General features: G+C 42.6%; 1 protein-coding gene across 1 annotated transcript in view; it reads left to right on the top strand.

The window, feature by feature from the left end:
• Positions 1-10982: 10982 nt before the first annotated feature.
• FGF13 (fibroblast growth factor 13) overlaps positions 10983-24482 on the top strand; it is a 577206-nt gene continuing 563706 nt past the window's right edge. The window contains exon 1 of the mRNA XM_073599240.1: positions 10983-11207. The gene's annotated coding sequence lies outside the window, so the exon portion shown is untranslated. The remainder of the gene's footprint in view (positions 11208-24482) is intronic.

Genomic DNA, 24482 nt, shown 5'->3' with positions numbered 1-24482 from the left:
GTTTTAGCAGTAAGCTCCCCTCTCAAGCCCTTCTGATAGGCCTGAAAAATCAAACCCTCACAGAGGAGGCATTGCCCCTTTTCCAATTCCAGCAATCTGCTGGCCATATATGTCCCATACGCCTCCTCTGCATTGGGTGGTGTGCTTATGATTTTGCTCGCTTCACGAATGAGGGCTAGGGATTCCTTCTCAGTTTGGGTCATTTTTCTTGGCCTTTTGGTGGTAATGCGGAGGGGAGGCACCTGACACTCCGTGCGGCTTCTACTGGGCCCAGCCACTGCCTCCTCCTCTCTCCCACTGGGCAAGGCTTCGTCCTGGCTGAGGTCATCCTGGGTAAAAAAAAGGGACATAGTTGTAATTTTGGGTTACGCAATCACACACAATTTTCAGCTCATGACTTGCAAATATAATTCTAAACAAATAGTAAAGGCTATCTATTTGACCCCACCATTATTCCAGCTGCTCACCAATATCTGACGTTAGTATATTTTTGGCCACTACTGTCTAGTGATATGTCTACGTATTAATATTTGTGATGAAGTCATTTTTTATGAAGCACTTAAAAATTTGAGACGTTTACATCATTAATATTTACACAATCACAAATTCAACAAAAAAGGATACCTGGCTGAAGCTGGGCGCATCCACTTCATCAAGGATGAAAAGGCCCAGTTCTTCCTGGGACTCCTCAGCTGGGGTGGAGGTGGAGGGAGGGCTGGAGGGAAGGGTGGGGGGGAAGGCTGGAGGGAAGGGTGGGGGGAAGGGTCGAAAATGATTGCCTTGCTTCTGTCTGGTCATCTAGAAATCGCAGTTTTTGGTAGTACCAAAGCTTGGGTACATAAACCTGGTCGGCTGCTGCTCCGGATCTGAGCGACTCCTGGATCTTATTGTGTTCCTGCTTGTACATGTTGCGCAAGATACCAATTTTCTTGTCCACAAACTTGAGGTCTGCCTGGGGGACTCGAGTCTTCACAAATTCCAAAAGTGTGCCCAGTGTTGCCTTCCTCACATCTCTATTGAAATATAATGTGTGTTTGACCTCCCACAGGTTTTTGTTTTCCTGATACAAATCAATGAATCTTGACAAAAAATCACCCTCCTTAAAGGGATTCATTTTTGCTGAAAGACAAGACACAAGATAAAAACTGTAATGTCAGTCAGAACTCCCAGGATTATATTTGGCAGAATCTAGGGGACACATATACACACACACCCACACGTTTAATCTTACCTTCGTTTCTGACGCTCGCTACTTCCACACGGACATACGTAGGCCATCGTAATAGCTTTATATACACTGCGCATGTGTCATGCTCCTGCGTCGCCCACCCCTGACGTTCTTTAGTACAATTTGTCCCCGCCCCTTCACTCTTCGTGACGCAGTGGGAGTATATAGAAAAAGATGGCGGAGAGATTAACTGGAAGTAGCGCGGAGGAACACGGCCACAACCATCCACATCCAGGAGGAGATATAAGGCCACCAACATGGCTTTTGAAGAGATGGTGGAGATGGTGTCCATATTGAGAAGGGAGGACTACGATGGGAAAAAAAGACCATACACATGCCAGAATATGCGGAAGGACAAAATAATGGCCTCAGTTGACACCGCTCTAGAAGTAAAATTTGGCACTAAACGGTCGAAAGAACAATTGAGGAAGCGGTGGTCTGACATCAAAAGTAGGGAGTTGGAACAATATTGGCGAATAAAGAAGCTGCTTAAAAAAAGTAAGTACTTGTGTGTTCCTATTGAGATACTTAACTTGCATGCTGATCCATATTTTTTTCGTTTATACAGCCTCGTTCGTAAAGACCGTTCTTTGTAAAATACATATGATACTATGAAAATGACATATTTTTTTCGCCAAAAACGATGGTACAGGGTTAGACATACATTTAGGTCTTGCGAATTTGTCGGATTCCAAAAATGTGGTGATGTGGTGTAGATGTGTTTGAAAATATAATGCTTCTTCAAAAATGATTTAGTGTAATGTAAGGACAGGACACAGCAGCTGGTTCCACATCTGGACTCACGAGCACTAGTGTACTATGTGACCATAAATACATTTTTGAGGGGTAATACACATAGGAGATCATTAAGGTGTCTGCATCTGTGAAACTTGCATGAAAATGTGTATTGTTTTTAATTGTTGTTCAGAGGGAATTTTCATCTTCTAAGTTTTTGTGGCCAAAAAAATGACAATGGTCCCCAACTCATAACCAACGTTTCATAATAATTTTTTGAAAAAGAAATATCACTGTGTTTTAACTATACCTTTTGTTTAATAATCATAGGGGAGAAAAGACTCAGACAACAGTCCAAGGATCCCAGGACACCCCCCAAGTCACCAGCCTGAAGCTGACATTATCCCAAGCCCCAGCCCAAGACCACGCCCACCCAACGAGCTGGAGGAAGGAGAGGTGGAGGAAGTGTGTGACATTTCAACCCCACCAAGTGAGTGACTGACACCCCAGCTTAAGGTAATCTATTTAGGCGTCCATATTTTAACCCATTTTTTTTCAACATATTTTAGGTGAGGTTCTGGTTGTGGAGGTCCAAGCGGCAGAGCCATTTAGCACAGACAGTGCACAAAGACTTATTGGCCAGATAATGTTGTGTAATGGCCAAATTGATCGAATGCTTGACCAAATTGACAGCATGAGGAATCGGCTGGACACCATACAACAGGAAATGAAGAACATGATTGATGTTTTGGGCAGAATATAATAACGTTTTGCCTAAAAACATCAATCATGTTCTTCATTTCATTGTCAAGTTTGTGTATTGTTAAATTTTTGAAGTTTTTTCTTAAAAAAATAAAAAATTTGCAGATGCACACGGTGTGTCATCATGTGCTATCTTCCATCAGGGGATATCAATGTACTTGTTTTGTGTTTGCAACCCCTTAATCATCAAAATGTTTGTTTGTGAGACGAACAAAGGGATTGCACACACAAAACACGTACACTGCTCCCCCATGATGGGAGATAGCACATGTTGACTTGAACCTTTTTTAATACCCAATTTTGAGCATCTGCAAATTGTCGGCTTTACAAGGGTGACATCAGCAGCACCGTTATTAACATGTTGTACTTTGTAAGTTCTTTTGTTTTTTTTGTATGTTTTTAAAAACACTGTTGTTAATTATAATTTTGTAAAAAATGTATATTTTTGTGGAAATATGCCTAAAATAACCAAAAAAAAAAAAAAAACTTTCCAAAAAATGCACCTTTTAATGTGCGCACAGTAAAATGTTTTCACTACTACAATGTGTGTGGCTGATTGTTTATCAATAAGATGTTTTGCAAATTTTTGTGTGGTTACAGTGACAAAGGGCCTTATTAACTAAAGGGAAATGCACTTGCCACTACAGGTGCACTAGGAGACAGACAAAACTGAATGCAAACAAGAATAAAAACAAGATATTTTAGTAAAAATGAATTTTCTTTATTTTTGTAAGAAATTAGAGCTCTTGTTGAATAGCAATGGCCCCCCCACCATTAAAATAATTCACATATCAGTCACGCACTTGACGTGCGGTTTGGGGGGCCAAGCCAATACGGCCAATTTCCAGGCCTGTGAGTGTTTGGTCAACTACAAGTCCGGCCTCAGGCCCAACAGAGGTCATATATGTAGCTGAATGTCTTCTCAAATAATTATGGAGAATGCAGCAAGCCAGTATCACATGATTTATTTTATAGTCCGCCAGATTTATGGCCGAGAGGAACAAATGGAACCGGCTGGCCAGAATCCCAAAGGCATTCTCCACAACTCTTCTTGCTCTGGCCAGCCGGTAATTAAATACCCTCCTCTCAGGGGTGAGTGTTCTTTGGGGGAACGGCATCATCAAGTGCTCGCCGAGAGCAAACTCTTCATCAGCGATAAAAACTGAGGGAAGTCCATCAACATTCTGGTCATCAGGTGGCAATCCCAGGCCACCAGTCTGGAGACGCTGGCACAGCTCGGTCTGTGCAAAGACTCCTCCGTCAGATATCCGGCCATTCTTCCCCACATCCACGAACATAAATTCCAATTGTGCCAAGACCACCGCCATCAAAACTACACTATGGAACCCCTTATAGTTGTAGAAATAAGACCCCGAATGGGGTGGTGGCACAATGCGGACATGCTTCCCATCGATCGCCCCGACACAGTTGGGAAAGTCCCAACGGTCAGCGAACTGGGAGGCCACAGTCTGCCATTCCTGTATACTGGCAGGAAACTGTGGAGTGAAACAATAAAAAAAATAAGATAAGTACTTTTAAACATAACTTGGATATCAGATTACACAAAAACATTCTTGAACAACAGCAGTCAAACATTATTAATATGTGTTTTTTTGCTTTTAATTCTAAAAAACATAAGGCCCACTTATAAGATTACTCACCCCGTCTGATGGCCCATTGATCAATTTGAATGTGGGGGGAGGGGTTCTAATTATGTTAAAAAATACACCTGACAGTTGCAAACATTTGAGGGGGTGGGGGAAGGGTTCTAATTATGTTAAAAACACACCTGACAGTTGCAAACATTTGAGGGGGTGGGGGAGGGGTTCTAATTTGGGTAAAAACACACCTGACAGTTGCAAACATTTGAGGGGGTGTGGGAGGGGTTCTAATTTGGGTTCAAAACACACCTGACAGTTGCAAACATTTGTGGGGGTGGGGAAGGGGTTCTAATTATGTTAAAAAACACACATGACAGCTACAAACATTTGAGGGGGTGGGGGAGGGGTTCTAATTTGAGTAAAAAACACACCTGACAGTTGAAAACATTTGAGGGGGTGGGGGAGGGTCAAACCATACAATGGAGCTGACAATAGACATTGTTCAAGGGACTAGAGGCTAGAGATATAAATGGACCCAGGACTGCATGGTGGGAAGGTTATTGAAGGTAAATATGCATGTAGGGCAAAAAATGATTAATGTAAAAAAACAGGCATGCATGAAGATAAAGGGGACATTCACAACATATTCCAAGCATGGTAATTAGGTAACGAGGACATTTAGACAATACATTAGCAAACATTTAATACATATCATGTAATGTTAAAGGATAAAACTTACCTTCATATAGTCCTTCTGCAGGACCTGAATGATGGCAGAACAGGTCTCTGGGATTATGATCCCCAGGGCATGAGGGGAGATGCCTGTCGAGAACTTCAAATCCTGAAGACTTCTCCCAGTCGCCAAGTAACGTAAAGTGGCAACTAGCCTCTGCTCCGCAGTGATGGCTTGCCTCATGCAGGTATCCTGCCTGCTGATATAGGGGGTCAGCATAGCCAGCAGACGTTCAAAAACGGGGTCCGTCATCCTGAGATAATTCCTGAAATCCTCAGGATTATTCTCACGGATCTCACGAAGCAAAGGCATGTGCGAGAATTGGTCACGCTGGCGCAACCAATTCTTGGTCCATGAACTCCTCCTCGCCCTGTTCATGGACTGGACTCGGGTCAAAGTATTAACCCCAACACCAAGTCCCCACGCAGCATGAACTCGAGAACGAGTACGTCCATGCGACATGGCTTCAAAACGGTCGGCTGGTCAAACAAACAAACTTATAACAAACGCACTGAAGAACAGCAAGGCCTATGAAGAGCGACCTGAAAATCAGGAACGAGCGGACCAGAACAGCCTGCTAGGCAGGTTACAAACTGACCAACACGCACTGAAAAGCAGATACAAACCTCACAAGCACAAACTGAACTGCAGAAAACGATTGAAATAAGCTGAAGTGTGAAAAACGCGAATCGTCTCTAACCAAACTTCTAACACGAGATAAACACGCGATTAGCAGAAGGAGCCCAAAGGGTGCCGTAGTGGGGCTTGAACTTCCTTTTTCTAGTCCCGTCGTACGTGCTGTACGTCACCGCGTTCAAAACAGCGGACTTTTGGAGTGATCGTGTGTGTCCAAGTCCGTTCGTTTTTAAGTCCAGCGCACCTAGCGGACAAAGTCCGTAGAAAAGTCCGCCGGGCAAAGTCTGCCGTAAAGTCCACTCGTGTGTACGCTGCATAATGCCCCGTACACACGGTCGGATTTTCCGATGGAAAATGTCCGATCGGAGCATGTTGTCGGAAATTCCGACCGTGTGTGGGCTCCATTGGACATTTTCCATCGGATTTTCCGACACACAAAGTTGGAGAGTAGGAGATAAAATTTTCCGACAACAAAATCCGTTGTCGGAAATTCCGATCGTGTGTACACAAATCCGACGGACAAAGTGCCAGGCATGCTCAGAATAAATAAAGAGATGAAAGCTATTGGCCACTGCCCCGTTTATAGTCCCGACGTACGTGTTTTACGTCACCGCGTTCAGAACGATCGGATTTTCCGACAACTTTGTGTGACCGTGTGTATGCAAGACAAGTTTGAGCCAACATCCGTCAGAAAAAATCCTAGGATTTTGTTGTCGGAATGTCCGAACAAAGTTCGACCGTGTGTACGGGGCATTACTATGGGGGATTCCGTTGTTGGCTACCTCTCCTACACGATGAAGCTGCCGCTGACAGCTCAGCCTCGGTCCAGACCAGAGCGGCTGCAGAATAGGTAAATATCACAATTTTTTTTATAGGGCTAGAAAAAATTAGGTTTAGAATGTGACTGAGAGTAGATTTAGAGTTAGTTAGGTTTGGTTTTGCCTTTACTTCCACTTTAAACATATGTACCCAAAACACCATGTAAAAGTTGTTGAGTACTTCCTGTTGAGCAGGTGGTGAGTCAATTATTTAGTCCCTTCCACAGCTGTGTGCACCACTTATATTTCCAAGAAGGGTGGGACTGGGAAAGTTTACCACACAGAGTGTGCCATGGTGCCACATTGATTGGTGGGCATGATGAAAGGTGGGTGTTCCTAAAGGATATGGTTTATTGTGACACATCGTCTAGCATCAGCTTTCATTGCAACTCTTGGCATTCATTCACATGACATCCCAGAGCTACTACAACAGTCAGTGCTGGAAGACTTCCCAGGTAGCTATATAATGCCGGCCTGTATCACTTACAGAGGGTCCTTCTCCAATCAATGTCTAAATAGTGAGGTATTTCCACTTTGAGCCACAAGCCCAACATTTTCTATTGGGCCTGCCCCCTCCCCATCCTTGGAACTCTCCTTCTAGCATGTCAGAAAGCATATCTTTCGCTGGGCTTTGTGCAGTGTGGTTTTTCCTACCTACTGTGTAGTGTGGTAGAGTTGTGTGGCATTGCTCAAGTGTTGTAGGGCATTTTATATCAAGTAGGAAGTCTCATTATACTGTCATTGTATTCCTTCTTGGAAGTAAGCTTTGAAAAGGCTTTTCAACATATTTAACAAGCATTTATGTGGCTTCTGTAAGCATCACCTATGATAGTAATGGAAGGTAAACATTCTTTGAGCATCCTGTATAGTCTTAAAGTAAAACCTGTTAAAAGACAAATATGGGGGCTTCCATTGTTACCTACTGCCATTGTTAACTACTTCTCAGAAATACTATTCAGCGGGCCCCATTGCTTTAATACTTTCTGAGTCACTGGTTTAGAACAGGTATGCAGATCAGAAAATTATGTAAGAAGATCAGCAATAAAGCTTAAATCTAATCATATAAGCAAAAATGGCAAACTGCCCAGGGTTAATTGATCCAGGACCATTTCTAGCTGTGGGTTCAATAGAAAAACCATTTATTTGATATTATGATAGTCCAGTGTTTAAGTAAGTGTAACATCTAACCTCAGTCAAGATTTTCGAAGACTCCCAGGCACATGTACCTTTCAGACTGAAGAGTAATATAATTCCCTCATCTTTTAAGCAAGCTGCAAACCAGAAGAATGACATTAGAAAACTGTCGTTTCAGGAACATTTGGTTTATTTTTGAATCCTTAGCAAGGTCAAATTAATGTTTGTTTCAACTGCAGTGACAAGAAGGAACAGGATGGAAAAATTTTCTTAAACAAATGGATTTTTAACAGTGAATGTGATTTTTGTTCTGGACATGACATTCATTCCAAAATCTATTGTTAAAAGTCAATGAAATTTTGCAGTACTTTTGAACATTGTTCATTAAGTCATCAAAAGTACTGATAAGGATTTTGATATAAATATTCTTTTGGAAATCCTAGCGATTGGCTAGCTTGAGAGCTGTTGAAAACTTTGAAAGTAAGTGTGAGTGCTACAAGAAAATACTGAGCTGCTGGACTGGGCAATTGTTACATACACTTAACAAACAAAAATTATGAACATTTTACCTGCCCAATGCATGGTACTGTACAGTGAGGGAGTGAGATACCCGCTGGGTTTGTAGTTATTCAAAATGGTTCTAAAGGCTAGATATTTTTTTACCTTAATACCTTCCCTGCATTAAGGTAAAACATGTCCCAATAGTTGTATTGCCCCCTCACGTCCCTTTATACTTACCTATCCTAGTTCTAGCTCGATCCAGCGCGGTGCCTGTCTGCAGAGGTGCATATCTCTCTCTCTCCTCATAGTCTCAGAGTCAACAGCAGAGCCATTGGCTCCTACTGCTGTCATTCACATTCTGTGAGGAGGGAGTGGGGCTGAGCCATGTTGTGTGTGTCATTGTATGCACACAGCCTGGCTCGAGAGTGAGCCCATAGGTGTGCCACCATAGGAAGTGGTTTCCTATGGTGGCACATAGAGAGGAGAAAAAGCCAAGAGTGCTGGTGATGGACCCCAGAAAAGGAGGTTTGGGGCTGCTCTGTGCAATACCAGTGCACAAAGCAGGTAAGTATGCCATGTTTATTATTTTAATTATAAGGATACCCTTTACAACCATTTTAAAGTTGGTACTATTACCTAACTAATTAAAACAGAGCCAGTGCTAGGGATTATAAACTCTTAACTACTTCTTGCACCCAACTTACTGGTACATAGCAGGACTTTCAATGGTTATACCAGATTGATAGCTGCAGCTGCAGGCACCATCCCAGTATTGTTTTTTAGAGCAGGCGGAGAACCTTTTTGTAAAAGCAATCCTAGCGTAGTGGTTTCCTGGGTTCTCCCATCCTACTGGAGAACCCAGGGCTGCAGCTGCCAGTTCTGTCAGCTGACCCTATAGAGCTGATCTGGGACCAGACCAGACCTGATCATCTTTATGGTCTAAGAAACTGGAATCGACGAGTATTTTGCCGGCTGTAAACAAACTATTACTGGTTTGCAAAAGCATCAGATCATACCAATTTTGGTATAATTCAAAGCTTTTAAGGGCAGAGGAGAGATCTGGGGTCTAATAGATCCCAGATGTCTCAGTAAAAGGGACCTAATGTAAATATTGGCCAGCACACCACAGATCTTCAATCAAGTCAGGATTTTATTGAAGAAAGATCGCATCACAAACAGCGCAGGACCCCTTTGTCAGGCATGTAAATAAGGCCTGTCATTACCTTCTGCTATCAAGTAGTAAAAATAAAAAAGTTAAACAAATAAATAAAAACAAAAAAAAAACTTTAAAGCACCCCCTGTCCCCCTGTGCTCGCACGCAAAGGTAAACATACGTGTCAGACCCATGTTGGTACGTAAACGGCGATCGCACCACACATGTGAAGTATCATAACGAATGTCAGATCAAGACAATTTTAGCACCAGGCCTCCTGTGTAAATCTAAAGTGGTAACCTGTAAAGGCTTTTAAAATATAACAAAATGTACGTAGTTTTATGCAAATCCATGGGCGTACGTAATTTTAAAGCGTGACATGTTTGGTATCTATTTACTTAGCATAACACATTTTTATATTTTACCAAACAATTGGGTATTATATTGTGTTTTTATACATTAAAATTGTATGAAAAATTGTATAAAAGTGTATTTTTTCCAAAAAAAATCATTTGAAAAAGTGCTGCGCAAATACCGTGTGACATAAAAATTTGTTGTTACATGGCTTCATTCACATAACATAACAAAAAAAATAAAAAAAACTGCACTCCTCATTTTTGGATGCTCTGTTCTAGACCCCCCAGCAACTCCAAGGGGAGTTCTCAATATTTGTGAGAGGCGGGGCAGCTGTGTTTGTCTGTACTATGCAGGCAGATCTTCATTATCAATTATAACAAGATTTTAACACTATCTGACCTAACAAAGAGTTAAATGTGTAAAGGCTGAGCTTCTTGCATTGCATGCTAAAATATGGCAGACTTGGCACAGGCTCATTGTAACAATGTTCAAAAAACCTTGCAGTCAGCCATGACACTGGGAAACATTTAAAAGGTAAGTAATATTAAAAACAAAATGTAGGCATGCTGTGTGAATTGTTTAACATAAACATATAGTGCTGACTGCAAAAGTTGAAACATGCTTTAATACTTTTTTAATACTGTGAAACGGTTCTATTTCAATAACCATATGTGTGCCAACAAAGGCCGCATACCAAGCTGTTCCTGACAGACACATTTATTAAAATATGTGGCCAAGCCGTAAACTTTGTGAAGCAGCGTTCTGTGTTCACAGAGAAAGAACTGAACTTCTCAGTGCAACAGCATTTATTTATAAGGCAGAGCCCACGTGTCTGACAAGTAAACAACCTCATCCAACACATGTCAATGCATTGACCCTTACGTCACCATCAGCATAGAGTTACATTGCCACAGTACAGGACCAACCTTCCTTAACCCATTGCAAACATCATGGCTCCTCTCCACAACTTCTCACTGTCTGTGGAACCCAAGCCAAAAAACTCATCATCTACTTTGAATAGTTAGGTTCCTCTTACCCTTACACGTGCTACATGCTCTGAAATCATATGTACAATACAGATAGTAAGAAGAGGGAAATGTGCTTCAATACTGTCCGAAATGTTTAACCCCCACTAATTAAAAGGAGAAAAAGGTTCAAGCTTTTCTTTCTGTTTCTTTAACTTGATAAAGTCTTGGACTTGTAAGATGATCCCAGCCCAGCTGTCTTCTGCACTTAGTTAGAGCAACTTGGAAAGAAAAAGCCCAGTCCGAGGAATTCAGTTTCCCTAAAAATAGAACCAATATACAGCCTGTGACTTGCCACTTTTCAGATTACTCTGGTGTGAACTGCGTTCAGCGGATGACCCCCGTAATTGCTTTTGACAGCCATCCCATTTTTGATCAACTTACTTTTGTGGACAAAATTAATAACAAGTGGTTTTTATAAAAAAAGACACAAAGGACGACCTTTCCTTGCCATTTTAGAGTGAAACAATTAAGTTGTATTGGCACAGCAAAGTCTCATTGGAAATATTGACTTTCAGGCAAAGGTAGGTAGAAATTCATAACTCTCCCATCCCATGTTCTGCTGTTGTCACACAAGCTTTTCATGTTCTTTCTTTACATGTGTGTGAAATGTAACAACAATATTGATCAATAAAATATGATTAAACATTAGGAATATCTGTCACTTGTTTTAAATTAGTACAACTAGTACAGCTGTAGAACAGAGACTGTAACAGGATGTATTGTTACTAAATATAGATTGAGCTAAGCAGATTGCAATTCAATTTTTAATGAAAATAATTAAGGAGTGTTGGACATTCTGTATAGAGGGAACAGAGTAATGCTGTCGGTAACACATGAATATAAGAATATATGAGTTTGTACTGTCCTTTGACTGGTAAAAAAAGTTAGCAAATTGACAACTGAAAAATAATCAGTTATGCTACCTTCTGCCCTGAAAATACTAGTTTTCTGGATATCACGCTGATCTTGTGGCTTCTGTACTTTCTCATTAGGCATACCTGAAACACGTACACAAACCAAAAGTTCTGGCTTTGCTTGCTACCTGCCTCTTCTTGGACAGTGAATGCTGAACCCAGAAACAGCCAGGCCATTGGCATTTTAAAAAGGAGTACAGCAATGGCAGCCTTTATAATCCAGAACAGGGCTCCATATAATAACCAGTGAATTGCTTATATAGAAAATAAGGGTAGAAGTACACAGGCACTTTTCATTTCGCTGCTGAGATTCACCAGTTTATAGAAAAAAGGAAAGGAATCCAAAGAATTTCTTCAAGGAGAAACAACCGGTATTATCAAAATTAAATAAATCTTTATTAAACAATTCCACATAGATTAACCAGTTACCAAATTATTTTTTTGCTAGCAGTCACCTTATTTGCAACAAACATAAATCAGTATAAAAAGTGAAAGGTCAAAATCTGGTTAAATCTAATAACAAAAGGTAAAAGTCATCTGAATAGCCACAGTCTAATACAAGTGGTAACATTTTTTTCATTGGTTTGTTAATCTCAAATGTGCTTTATTTAAAATAAATATACTTTGTATGAATTTAAAAAAAGATAAATTGTATTAATTTCACTTGCCTTATCTGAGAAAAAAAAGCAGCTACCCTTCTGTGTTTATACAGTTTAGAAGATTGTAGCCACACAAACACATATAAGTAAGTGATTTCAAAAGTATACCTAAAGGTAAAACTTTTTTTTTTTTTTTAGATTTGGATAGAGAGTGTGTGTGTGTGTGTGTGTGTGTGTGTGGGGGGGGGGGGGGGGTTAGAACCACTGCTAGCTCTTTATTGTTGTCTGTGTTCCCATTAGGGAGATTCACTGTTTCCTGTTCACCGGTATCACTAATGCCCTGTACACACGGTCGGACATTGATCGGACATTCCGACAACAAAATCCTAGGATTTTTTCCGACGGATGTTGGCTCAAACTTGTCTTGCATACACACGGTCACACAAAGTTGTCAGAAAATCCGATCATTCTGAACGCGGTGACGTAAAACACGTACGTCGGGACTTTGTGTGTCGGAAAATCCGATAGAAAATGTGTGATGGAGCCCACAAATGTGTGTCCTATCACACATTTTCCGTCGGAAAATCCGACCGTGTGTACAGGGCATAAGAATGTAAACGAGGAAAAATCCAAAATTTTGAGTTGGCATCAGAAAAGGAATAGAGCGGAAATCTTCCATTGGGGACACTTGCTCCTGCGATGAAAGTCTAAAGCAGGGGTCTCAAAGTACCAGCCCGCGGGCCATTTGCGGCCCGCGGACCGGTTAAAAATGGCCCGCAGGCAGGGCCGATCCAGGACTAGAGGTTGACTGATATTTGGCCATTAGGCCGATATATAGCACTGGCCGCTGTTCCTCCTCCCTTCTCCACACTCAGCGCTTGATGCTTGTGTGAAACTGACACGTAACAGGAGGAGAGAGACAGAGGGATCTGTCAGATTTGAGGTTGATGCCAATATCAAACACCAGCCAATGGGATCTGGGCGGGCCGCTACGTGTATGTGGCCCGCCCCTTTTCTTAAGCAGCCTTAATCATTGGCTGGTGTTTGATAGCTGCTGGTCCCGCCCACCCCGGCTGGGTCCCGCCCACCCCAACATCAACCTCAATTCTGACAGATCCCTGTGTCTCTCTCCTCTGTGCTACGTGTCAGCTTCACACAAGCATCAAGCGCTGAGTGTGGACAGCTCCTTGTCAGTTTCACACACGGTTACACTCCACTCAGTGTGAAACCTGCCAGTGCCACCGCCAATCAGTGCCACCTGCCAGTGCCAACCAGTCTGCCAGTGCCACCTGCCACCTCCAACCAGTACCACCTGCCACCGCCAATCAGTGCCACCGCCAATCAGTGCCACCTGCCAGTGCCAACCAGTCTGCCAGTGCCACCTGCCACCTCCAACCAGTACCACCTGCCACCGCCAATCAGTGCCACCGCCAATCAGTGCCACCTGCCAGTGCCAACCAGTCTGCCAGTGCCACCTGCCACCTCCAACCAGTACCACCTGCCACCGCCAATCAGTGCCACCGCCAATCAGTGCCACCTGCCAGTGCCAACCAGTCTGCCAGTGCCACCTGCCACCTCCAACCAGTACCACCTGCCAGTGCCACCTGCCACCGCCAATCAGTGCCACCGCCAATCAGTGCCACCTGCCAGTGCCAACCAGTCTGCCAGTGCCACCTGCCACCTCCAACCAGTACCACCTGCCAGTGCCACCTGCCACCGCCAATCAGTGCCACCGCCAACCAGTGCCTGCCAGTGCCACCGCCAACCAGTGCCCCTGCCAATCAATTCCACCTGCCAGTGCCACCTTCCGCCACCTGCCAGTGCCACGCCAATCAGTGCCACCTGCCGGTGCCAACCAGTGCCTGCCAGTGCCACCTGCCGCCACCTGCCAGTGCCACGCCAATCAGTGCCACCTGCCAGTGCCAGTAGTGCCACCTGCCAGTTCCAAACCAGTGCCACTTGCCAATGCCTGCCAGTGCCACCTTCCAGTGCCAACCAGTGCTACTGCCAATCAGTGCCACCTGCCAGTGCCATCTGTCAGTGCCAATCCCTGCCACCTGCCAATCCGTGCCACCTGCCAATCCGTGCCACCTGCCAATGACAGACAGTGCCACCTGCCTAAGCCAACCAGTGCCACCTGCCATAGCCAACCAGTGCCATCTGTACTGAGGACATCAAGTGTGTGGTAGAGTGACAGGAGCAAGCAGGGAGGAGTGGAGTGGGTGAGGTTTTTTTTTCTTTTAAATCGGCCTAAAATATCGGCCATAAAAATCGGCATCATATATCGGCCATCGAACGCCCCGATTTTTAAATATCGGCATCAGCCAGAGAAAAACCCATATCAGTCGACCTCCTATTTAGGACGTCTTTTTGAACTGCACCCAGGCACCGCAGAGGGAGAGGCGCCAAAGAGCTTTACCTCTCTATCTGTTCTGTCCTCTCCGCTGCACGCTGCTGCAGCCCAGAGAGAGAACAGAGCAGAGGAAGGAGCGGAGGAAGGATCCGCTCATCGATCCGCCCACCTAGGCATTGACGATCGACCAGAGCCCCAAACCAGGGTCCTGCTGCCACCTCAGGGCGGGAGATTGTGTTCTCTGGGTACCCTGTCACTAGGCCTGTATGGAAGGCAGGAGGAGAGGACTCGGGAGGCAGATGATCCTGACTGCCAGGAGAGGTGAGTGAGCCATCACACTGAGGCAAAGTCCTTAGTGGGGTGACTGGGGTAGAAATTTGGGCACTGTGGGGGGTATTTTATGCAGTGTGGAGGGTGATTGTGTAGTGTGGGGGGTAATTGTGTAGTGTGGGGGTAATTGTGTAGTGTGGGGGTAATTATGGAGTGTGTGGGGTATTTTATGGAGTGTGGGGGGTAGTTTATGGAGTGTGGGGGTATTTGTGCAGTGTGTGGCTATTTGTGCAGTGTGGGGGGGTAATGCTGGGGGTTAATAATGCGTTTGCTGACACCAATGCTGGGTTAATAATGAGTTTACTGACACCAGTGCTGGGTATAATGCGTTTGCTGACACCAGTGCTGGGGGTTAATAATGCGTTTGCTGACACCAGTGCTGGGGGTTAATAATGCGTTTGCTGACACCAGTGCTGGGTATAGTATAGTATATTATTGCTGGTATAGTTTATTGCTTTTGAAGTTTTAAAAGTTTGCATGCGACCCCCATGGGATATGAAAACTTGTCATGTGGCCCTCAGGCAATTTGAGTTTGAGACCCCTGGTCTAAAGCCTCGTACACACGATCGGATTGTTGGCCAACAAAGCATCAGACTTTTGTCTGAAGGGCGTGTGCCAGGAACTTGTCTTGCATACAAATGGTACACAATTGTCGGCCAACTAACACGAACGTAGTGACGTACTATGAGGAATTTCAGCTCTTGAGCGCCACCCTTTGGGCACCTTCTTCTGTCCGAAGGGCGTGTGCCAGGAACTTGTCTTGCATAAAAATGGTACACAATTGTCGGCCAACAAACACGAACGTAGTGACATACTATGAGGAATTTCAGCTCTTGAGCGCCACCCTTTGGGCACCTTCTGCTGTCCGAACTCCGAAGGGCGTGTGCCAGGAACTTGTCTTGCATAAAAATGGTACACAATTGTCGGCCAACAAACACGAACGTAGTGACATACTATGAGGAATTTCAGCTCTTGAGCGCCACCCTTTGGGCACCTTCTGCTGTCCGAACTCCGAAGGGCGTGTGCCAGGAACTTGTCTTGCATAAAAATGGTACACAATTGTCGGCCAACAAACACGAACGTAGTGACATACTATGAGGAATTTCAGCTCTTGAGCGCCACCCTTTGGGCACCTTCTGCTAATGTTGTGTTTGGTGAGCATTGATTCTGAGCATGTGTGTTTGTACTTTCAACTTTTGTGTGACAGACTTATGTACAGACGATAGGAAAATATGACAACACACCATGGTCCGCAGAAAATTTACTAACCTGCCATCCAACATTTGTTGGCGGAAAGTTGGACAACAATTGTCTGATGGAGCGTACTAACGGTCGGATTTTAGGACAACAGTCTGTCATCACACAATTCCCTGCCGAAAATCCGATGTGTGTATGAGGCTTAAGAGGCAATTTCCGTCACTTCAGAAAGATATCCTCACCCTTCCTGCTGACTCTACAGGACAGGAAGTAAAGGGATATCTCCCTAATGAGATACAAATTTAAACAAATAAGAGCCGAACCTTCCAATATTCTATCCAAACTAAAAAAAGGTTTGGGCTTTGGATACACTTTAAGTAACCAAATTTTCTATATAACATTTATAATACTTTATAATACTTTTCAATTCATTATTACAACTTTTTTTTAATCTGAGCTCATTTATATTTCTAATTTTCTTATCCGAACATTTATAAAAGTTTTTCAATTCTTTCTAAACTTGTTGATTTAAAGTAAATGCTTACAGCTTATGCAATCAAAGAACAAAGTAAAAACCAAAGTCATTTGCAGGTACACAACTCTTGGCCATACACAGTTTGTTCCCATACTTTACTGCGCTGTCACCATTTTATGTCTCTGCCACCCAGAGCACTGAAGAGTCCCCTGTAGTTTAGCTGTACTGCTCTGCAGAGCTCATTTGCAGGCAGTCGTCTGCCTTTCTCCAAGGTAACATTAGAGTTTGTGTACATTGCCCTGACAAAATGAATACTGTAAATAGATCTGCATGGGTTGCAGGTACTTTCAGCTGGCCATGTGTTGGTTTTATGTGTCACAAAGATTAAAAACACTTTTACTAGTTTGTTTCTAAGAAGAAAGTTGCTTTGCAGCTATGAAATGCCCTTTTTAAAACAGACAGTAGGGGGGACATTTTTATTTACTGAATGCTTGTAATAAGGAATAAAACAAATCACAAATATTAAGCAATTACTGTATATGTTTATTACTACAGTACTGCATTCTTAAAACACTTATTTTCAGTCCAAGGAATACATCTGCTTCAATTGCAAAGAGCAAGTAGTGGAGGTTTTAGTGTATAATTCAGAAGTATTATACTCTAATCTGTATATTAAAAGGGTTTGCTGTAGTCTGTGTAATTGCATGCTGTTTGCTTGTTACCATGGAAGTACATGCAGACTCAGCAGGCAACTAATATTCCGCATTTCCATTGAATCTACAGTCACTTACTTTTCTTGCCCTAATCCATGTTTCCAGATGTTTCCATTAGTAATGTCTTTCTTCCTTACAGACTGTAGGTCATGACACAGGAAGGAGTTGACCAGCTGACCTCATTAACACACCCTGCATCATCCACCCACCCATTCCCAGGTGCACATTTTTTAAATGAAATGCAATCAACCAGTAATCGCCCTCCTCACTAAATATACAATCAGATTGCATAGTGTATGGTCATCTTTATACAAGTACATAGGAGGGAGTGGACAGAAAAACTCAGCTGTCAAGCCCTGTTCACAACTCTGGAGCCTCATTATTCTTGTGTTACTGCACCAATTTCACTTTCAGACCCCATTCACATCTAGTATAGTGGGAGCGCACATTTTGTGTCTCGTTTTTCCTGTGACACGCATAGGGAAGCCCCTTGATTTCAATTGGCTGCACGTGGTTAATGGTACATTTTGGCATTTTGTGGATTGTGTGTTTTTTACTGGGCGTTTTGCAGCATTTGCCCCTTGTTTTTTCACATGGCAAAATGTGTATTGCTTCTGTGTTTGGTGTGCCATTAACAATTAATGGCACTGAAAGCACAAGTAGTAATTTTAGGTGTATAAACATGGCCATACACTATACAATCTGAGTGTGTATTTAGTGAGAAGGGCGATCACTGATTGATTGCATTTCATTTAAAAAACGTGCACCCGGGAATGGGTGGGTGGATGATGCAGGGTGTGTGCTAATGAGGTCAGCTGGTCAACTCCTTCCTGTGTCATTACCTATAGTCTGTAAGGAAGAAAGACATTACTAATGGAAACGTCTGGAAATGTGGATTAGGACAAGAAAAGTGACTGTAGATTTAATGGAAAGCTTTGATATTTTTGCAAAAAAAGTACATGAATGCTATATTGGTGCATAGGGGAGCTGGAATTTAGGGAAAAAAAAGTGTACAAAAGGTGAACTTACCCTTTAACCACTTAACAACCACCCACTGTATATATACGTCGGCACTTTAAAGATGGATATCTCGGTAATGGCAGCAGCTGCTGCGACAACCGAGGTATCCATCTTTTCAGTGGGCTGTTTTGTTTATGATAATGGTAGTCTGTGGTGGATTCACCACAAGATCACCTTTATCAGGAGCAGGAGTTTTGGGCCCCCCATCCCGCCACGCTCCCGTGCCCTCCGCCGCTAACTGGAGCCGTTGGTAGTGGCGGAGGCGATCGTGTCCTTCTCCTTCCTTGGTATGGATACAAGTGAGGGCAAGATGGCCCCCCACCCATCTCCATACCATTTTTTATAATTGCATTTAAGTCCAAATATGGGATCTGAGGACTTTTTTTGACCCCAGATCTCATATTTAAGAAGACCTGTCATATTTTTTTCTACTACAAGGGATGTTTGAATAAAAGTGACCCATTTTTTTTTTTTAAATCAATAAAATAAAGTCAAATAAATAAGAAAAAAAAAAAAGCGACCCATCCCGACGAGCTCACGCGCAAAAGCGAATGCATACGTGAGCAGCACCCGCATATTAAAATGGTGTTCAAACCACACATGTGAGGTATCGCCAGGATCGTTTCGAGCGAGAGCAATAATTCTAGCCATAGACCTCCTCTGTAACTCAAAACAAGCAACCTGTAGAATGTTTTTAAACATTGCCTATGGAGATTTTTAAGGGTAAATGTTTGATGCCATTCCACGAGCTGGCGCAATTTTGAAGCATGACATGTTGGGTATCAATTTACTCGGCATAACATTATCTTTCACAGTATTAAAAAAAATTGGGCTAACTTTACTATTATCTTATTTTTTAATTTAAAAAAGTTATTTTTTTCCAAAAAAAGTGTGCTTGTAAGACTGCTGTGCAAACACGGTGTGACAAAAAGTATTGCAATGACCGCCATTTTATTCTCTAGAGTGTTAGAAAGAAAATGTATAATGTTTGAGGGTTCTAAGTAATTTCCTAGCAAAAAAAATTGTTTTTAACTTGTAAACACCGAGCCTGAAAAACAGGCTCGGTCCTTTTTAAATGTGATTTTTTTTTGGGGGGGGGAATAGTTAAATGAATGGGTTTGGTTCCACCTTAACTGAAAAAGATAGGAAATTACATCTGCACTCCAAAAACACTCTAATGTTGGCTACACTCAGAATAATGTGATATATTAAAGTGTAACTAAAGACAATTTTTTTTTCAGTTGAAATAGTGTGAGGGTTATAATCCCTGCCAGGGTGTCCCATTGGTGAGATTTTCCTTCACTTCCTGTCCCATAGCCAAAACATTAAGTGAGAGAAAACAGTGTCAACACAAAATTTAGGGTTGTCTTTTACTTTTGATGATAATGGCAAACAGGCCAAGCAAGGGTGAATCTCACTCAATCAGACTTTAAAGCATAACTAAATCTAGCAATTTAACTGGTTCCCAAAATAGTTACATTCACGGAATGCTATGAATGCTGTTACCGTTACCAGTGTGCTTGTGTTAGCTCCCAACGAGCTGTCAAGCCATCAAAAGTCTGGTGTCCTTGCTGATCACATGAGCAGTACCTTGGAAACTGCATATCAAAGGCTAACATGGCAGCTTCCTTGGCTGTAAAGAATAGGGGAGTTTAGTTTTGCTTTAATATAACAAATATTTCAGAGTACAGTTACACTACATGGAAGGTTTGATCAACAAATTTTCTTTTCATTCAAAAGGAGAAATAGGTGCATGTAAAGAATACCTTCAAATTCAAATTGATATTTTGTATGGCTCTATCCAATAGCTCCTATTGATCAAAAGTTTGCTTGATACATTGGAGTTAGAGTTAAGCTTTAAATGCACTGGGCTTGTTTTAGTAATGTCAGTATTCTGTAGTATTGATAGCTGATATCCTAATGTTAAATTTAAATAGCAATGAACTGATCAAAATAGCACACACGTGGAACGGAGCACATAAGAGGGATGGGCATCAGCTGGTGCATTAGGTGTTATTTATCCAAAGACATGCTGGTAGGTTAATTGGCTTCTGTCTAAATTGGCCCTAGTATGTGAATGTGAGTTAGGGATTGTAAGCTCCTTGAGGGTAGGAGCCGATGTGAATGTACAATGTATATGTAAAGCGCTGCGTAAATTGACAGTGCTATATAAGTACCTTAAATAAATAAATAAATAAACTGTATCAAATGATGCAATGGTGGTGGTTTGCAGGTTCCAGTTGGCCTAGAAACATGCAATTTAATATCTGAGTTTTTAACACTATAGCATTTTTCATATCTAGTCACAGTGGTTGATGGCACTAGGACTGGGTACATTCGTATTGTGTGTATCCCAGTCACAAATCAAGAAGTGTTGTTTTGCCTTTGGCTCTTCCTGTTTGTTTTTAAAGAAAGCAATTATAGTGGTCATCTTTTTGCTCCCATTTGGATTTTTGATTTGAAAATAACCATATTTATTGGTCCAGATTTACTAAAGAGTGATGGGAGGGGTAGAGAGTGTGGAAGTGAGGGAAACCTGGACCTGGTTTACCAAAATATGAAATGAGGTTAACTGCATCTGCATTTGCTTCCAACATCCAATCGTGTGACAAGAAACGAAATGTTTTACCAAAGAGCCCTGCATGTGTCTGGAGTGTATTTCTACTTTTGCAGCCAAATTGGGATAACAACTACTGTACTTTATATATATACTTTATATATTATATCTGAATGTCCCAATTCACTGAGCAGAACTTAAAAAAATAATGTAAAAATCGGAGCTTACCTTTTTAATATGCTCTATTCTGGACCCTCCAGAAAGGAAAAAGTAGTTTTCTTTGATTAAGAGGGGGCTCGGCAGTTGTGTTTTCCATAATTAACCACTTGCCGCCTGCCCTATTACAAAATGACGGCAGCAAAGTGGTTTGATATTCCTGACCGGACGTCATAAGATGTGATCAGGATATCGAGCCGCTGCGCGCCCCCGGGGGCGTGCTTTGCAGCGATCGTTGTTGCGGGGTGTCAGTCTGAGACCCTGCAACACCGATCTAGGTAAAGAGTCTCTGACGGAGACTCTTTACCACGTGATCAGCCGTGTCCAATCACGGCTGATCACCATGTAAATAGGAAGAGCCGGTGATCGGCTTTTCCTCACTTGCGTCTGCCAGACGCGAGTAAAGGAGAGCCGATCGGCTGCTCTCCTGACGGGGGGACTGTGCTGATTGTTTATCAGCACAGCCCCCCTTGGATCCCACCCAGGACCACCAGGGAAGCTGCCCAGGACCACCAGGATGGCCACCACACTGGACCACCAGGTATGCCCCCTAGACCCCCAGGGAAATACCAATCTGTGCTCAGGCAGCTGCCAATCTGTGCCCAGGCAGCTGCCAATCAGTGTCCACTCCAATGCCTACCACTGCCAGTGCCACCAGGGATGCCTATCAGTGCCACGTATCAGTGCCCATCAGTGCCACGTATCAGTGCCCAGCAGTGCCGCCTATCAGTGCTGCCTATCAGTGCCACCTTTCAGTGCCCATCAGTGTCGCCTATCAGTACCCATTAGTGCCAACCAGTGCCACCCAGTGCCACCCATGAGTGCCCATCAGTGCCTCCTATCAATGCCCATCAGTGCTGCATATCAGTGCCACCCATCAGTGCCGCCTACCAGTGCCCATCAGTGCCGCATATCAGTGCCCATCGTCAGTGCCTGTCAGCGCCCGCTCATTGGTGCCACCTCATCGGTGCCGCTGTATCAGTGCCTGTCAGTGCCGCCTTATCAGTGCCCATCAGTGAAAGAGAAAACTTACTTATTTACAAATTCTTTTAACCTCCCTGGCGGTATGATTATTTCTGATTTTAGGTGCTGAAAGCGGTACAATTATTTTGCACAGAAATTTGGCGTTTTATATTGTAGGCCTGTAATTCTTAGGAATAGTTCACTTAAATCTGTCCAAACAAGAGTCTAGTAGACATCCCGGGTATGATAAAGTTTGAAAAACGAAATAAAAAATTATAATATAATAAATAACTATAAATAATTATAACAAACAATAATATAATAATAATAAAAAATATATAATAATGTAATCAAATCAAAAACACTGAAATTTGCTCAGTTGCAGAATTTTAGCTTTCGTTACTTTTAGTGTTTGATGACGGATCTCCCCACAAATCACTATCGCTCAATTCTGCAAGTGATTCTAATTTATTATCGCTTTTTTCTAGCTGCTCTAAAACCACTTTTGATGTAAAGAGACAGTTTTGGTTGCTATGGACAATCTCCAGTTTCCTGGCAGAAAGAACAGTTTTATATATATAAAACTGCATGCAGGACACTGGGCAGACCACTAGGGACAAAGGGGATGTGTAATTATTTGATACAGTACTGTAATCTGTAAGATTACAGTATGCTGTATCTATACTGTGTGTTTCACTTTTGAATTTACCGCCGAACTCCGTCCCCGTGCGTCGCAACGCTCGCAGGGAACGGAGCTCGGCACTGTGAATCGAGCGAGACACAGCGGCTCGCCGATCACAGCGGGGAGACATCGCAGGATCCAGGGGACAAGGTAAGTATGCTCTTCCTGGATCCTGCGATGCAAGCCCGAGTCTGGCTCGGGGATACCGCTTTTGGTATAAAAAATCCAACCCGAGCCAGACTCGGGAATACCGCCAGGGAGGTTAACAGAAACAAAAGCAAAACTTTTATTTTTTTCCAAATTTTCTGTCTTTTTTTTATTTGTTTAGCAAAAAATAAAAACCGCAGAGGTGATCAAATACCACCAAAAGAAAGCTCTATTTGTGGGAACAAAATGATAAAAATTCAGTTTGGGTACAGTGTAGCATGACCGCGCAATTGTCATTCAAACTGCGACAGCGCTGAAAGCTGAAAATTGGTTTGGGCAGGAAGGTGTCTAAGTGCCCGGTATTGAAGTGGTTAACCCTGTTTGTACTGTGCAGGCATATCTTAATTATCAACTGTAACTAGATTAGAACATTGTCTGTCCTAACAAAAGGTTTAAGATGTGGAGGCTGGGCTTCTTGCATTATATGTTAACCACTTGCTAACCACTCTATAGTAGTTTTACTTCTACAGGACAGCAGCTGTGCTCAGGATCTCAGGATCACACACTATATATATATATATATATATATATATATATATATATATATATATATATATATATATATATATATATATATATATATGTGTGTGTGTGTGTGTGTGATCCCACACTTCTGCCTGCAGGGGGCGTGGCTATTCACAGCAGAAGCCGATCTGGGGTGCCGGGCACTTGATGTCCGCCGGCACCCGCCGATCGTTGGGCAGAGGCTCAGAACAGAGCTCTGCCCATGTAAATAAGGCAGTTCCATTCTGACAGGGTGGAAGGGACGGATTCTGTGTTCCTGCAAAGCAGGGGCTCAAATTCATCTCTTCCCTTAGTAAAAGCAGCACACAGTGTACACCAAAACACTGGCTAGGCACACATTTAACCCTTTGATCGCCTAGATATTTAACCCCTTCCCAGTCAGTGTCATTGGTACAGTGACAGTGCATATTTTTAGCACTGATCACTGTATTAGTGTCACTGGTTCCCGCAAAGTTTCAAAAGTGTCAGTTAGTGTCCGCAATATCGCAGTCCCGCTATAAGTCACTGATCGCTGCCATTAATAGTATAAATACATAAATAATAATAAATAAATAAAAATTCCAGTATATATCCCATAGTTTGTAGGACGTTATAAAGTTTGCGTAAACCAATCAACATACGTTGATTGGGATTTTTTTTTTACCAAAAATATGTAGCAGAATACATATTGGCCTAAATTTATGTTTTATAATAGAAAGTAAAAAATAATGCTTTTTTTTCAAAATTGTCGCTGTGGTGGATCAAATACCACCAAAAGAAAGTTCTACTTGTGGGAAAAAATTGCATACTTTTTTTTGGGATCAGCGTTGCATGACCACACAAATAAGTCAGTTAAAGTAATGTGGTGCTGTATCGCAAAAAGTGGCCTGGTCATGAAGGAGGGTAAATCTTCCGGAGGTCTAGTGGGTAATGAAGGAAGACTTAAGCCTGGTACACACCCAGCAGGCTGAAAAAAAAAAACTGAGGAGCCCGGGAGGAGTCACTGTACTTACTATCCTATGTTAGTACAGCAATCTCTCCACTGAGCTACTGTGTTCTGACAGGG

Source organism: Aquarana catesbeiana, linkage group LG09 (assembly GCF_042186555.1).
Source record: "Aquarana catesbeiana isolate 2022-GZ linkage group LG09, ASM4218655v1, whole genome shotgun sequence".
NCBI lineage: Eukaryota > Metazoa > Chordata > Amphibia > Anura > Ranidae > Aquarana > Aquarana catesbeiana.
The sequence above is the reverse complement of the archived record's forward strand: the minus strand, read 5'-3'. Positions and strand labels throughout refer to the sequence as shown.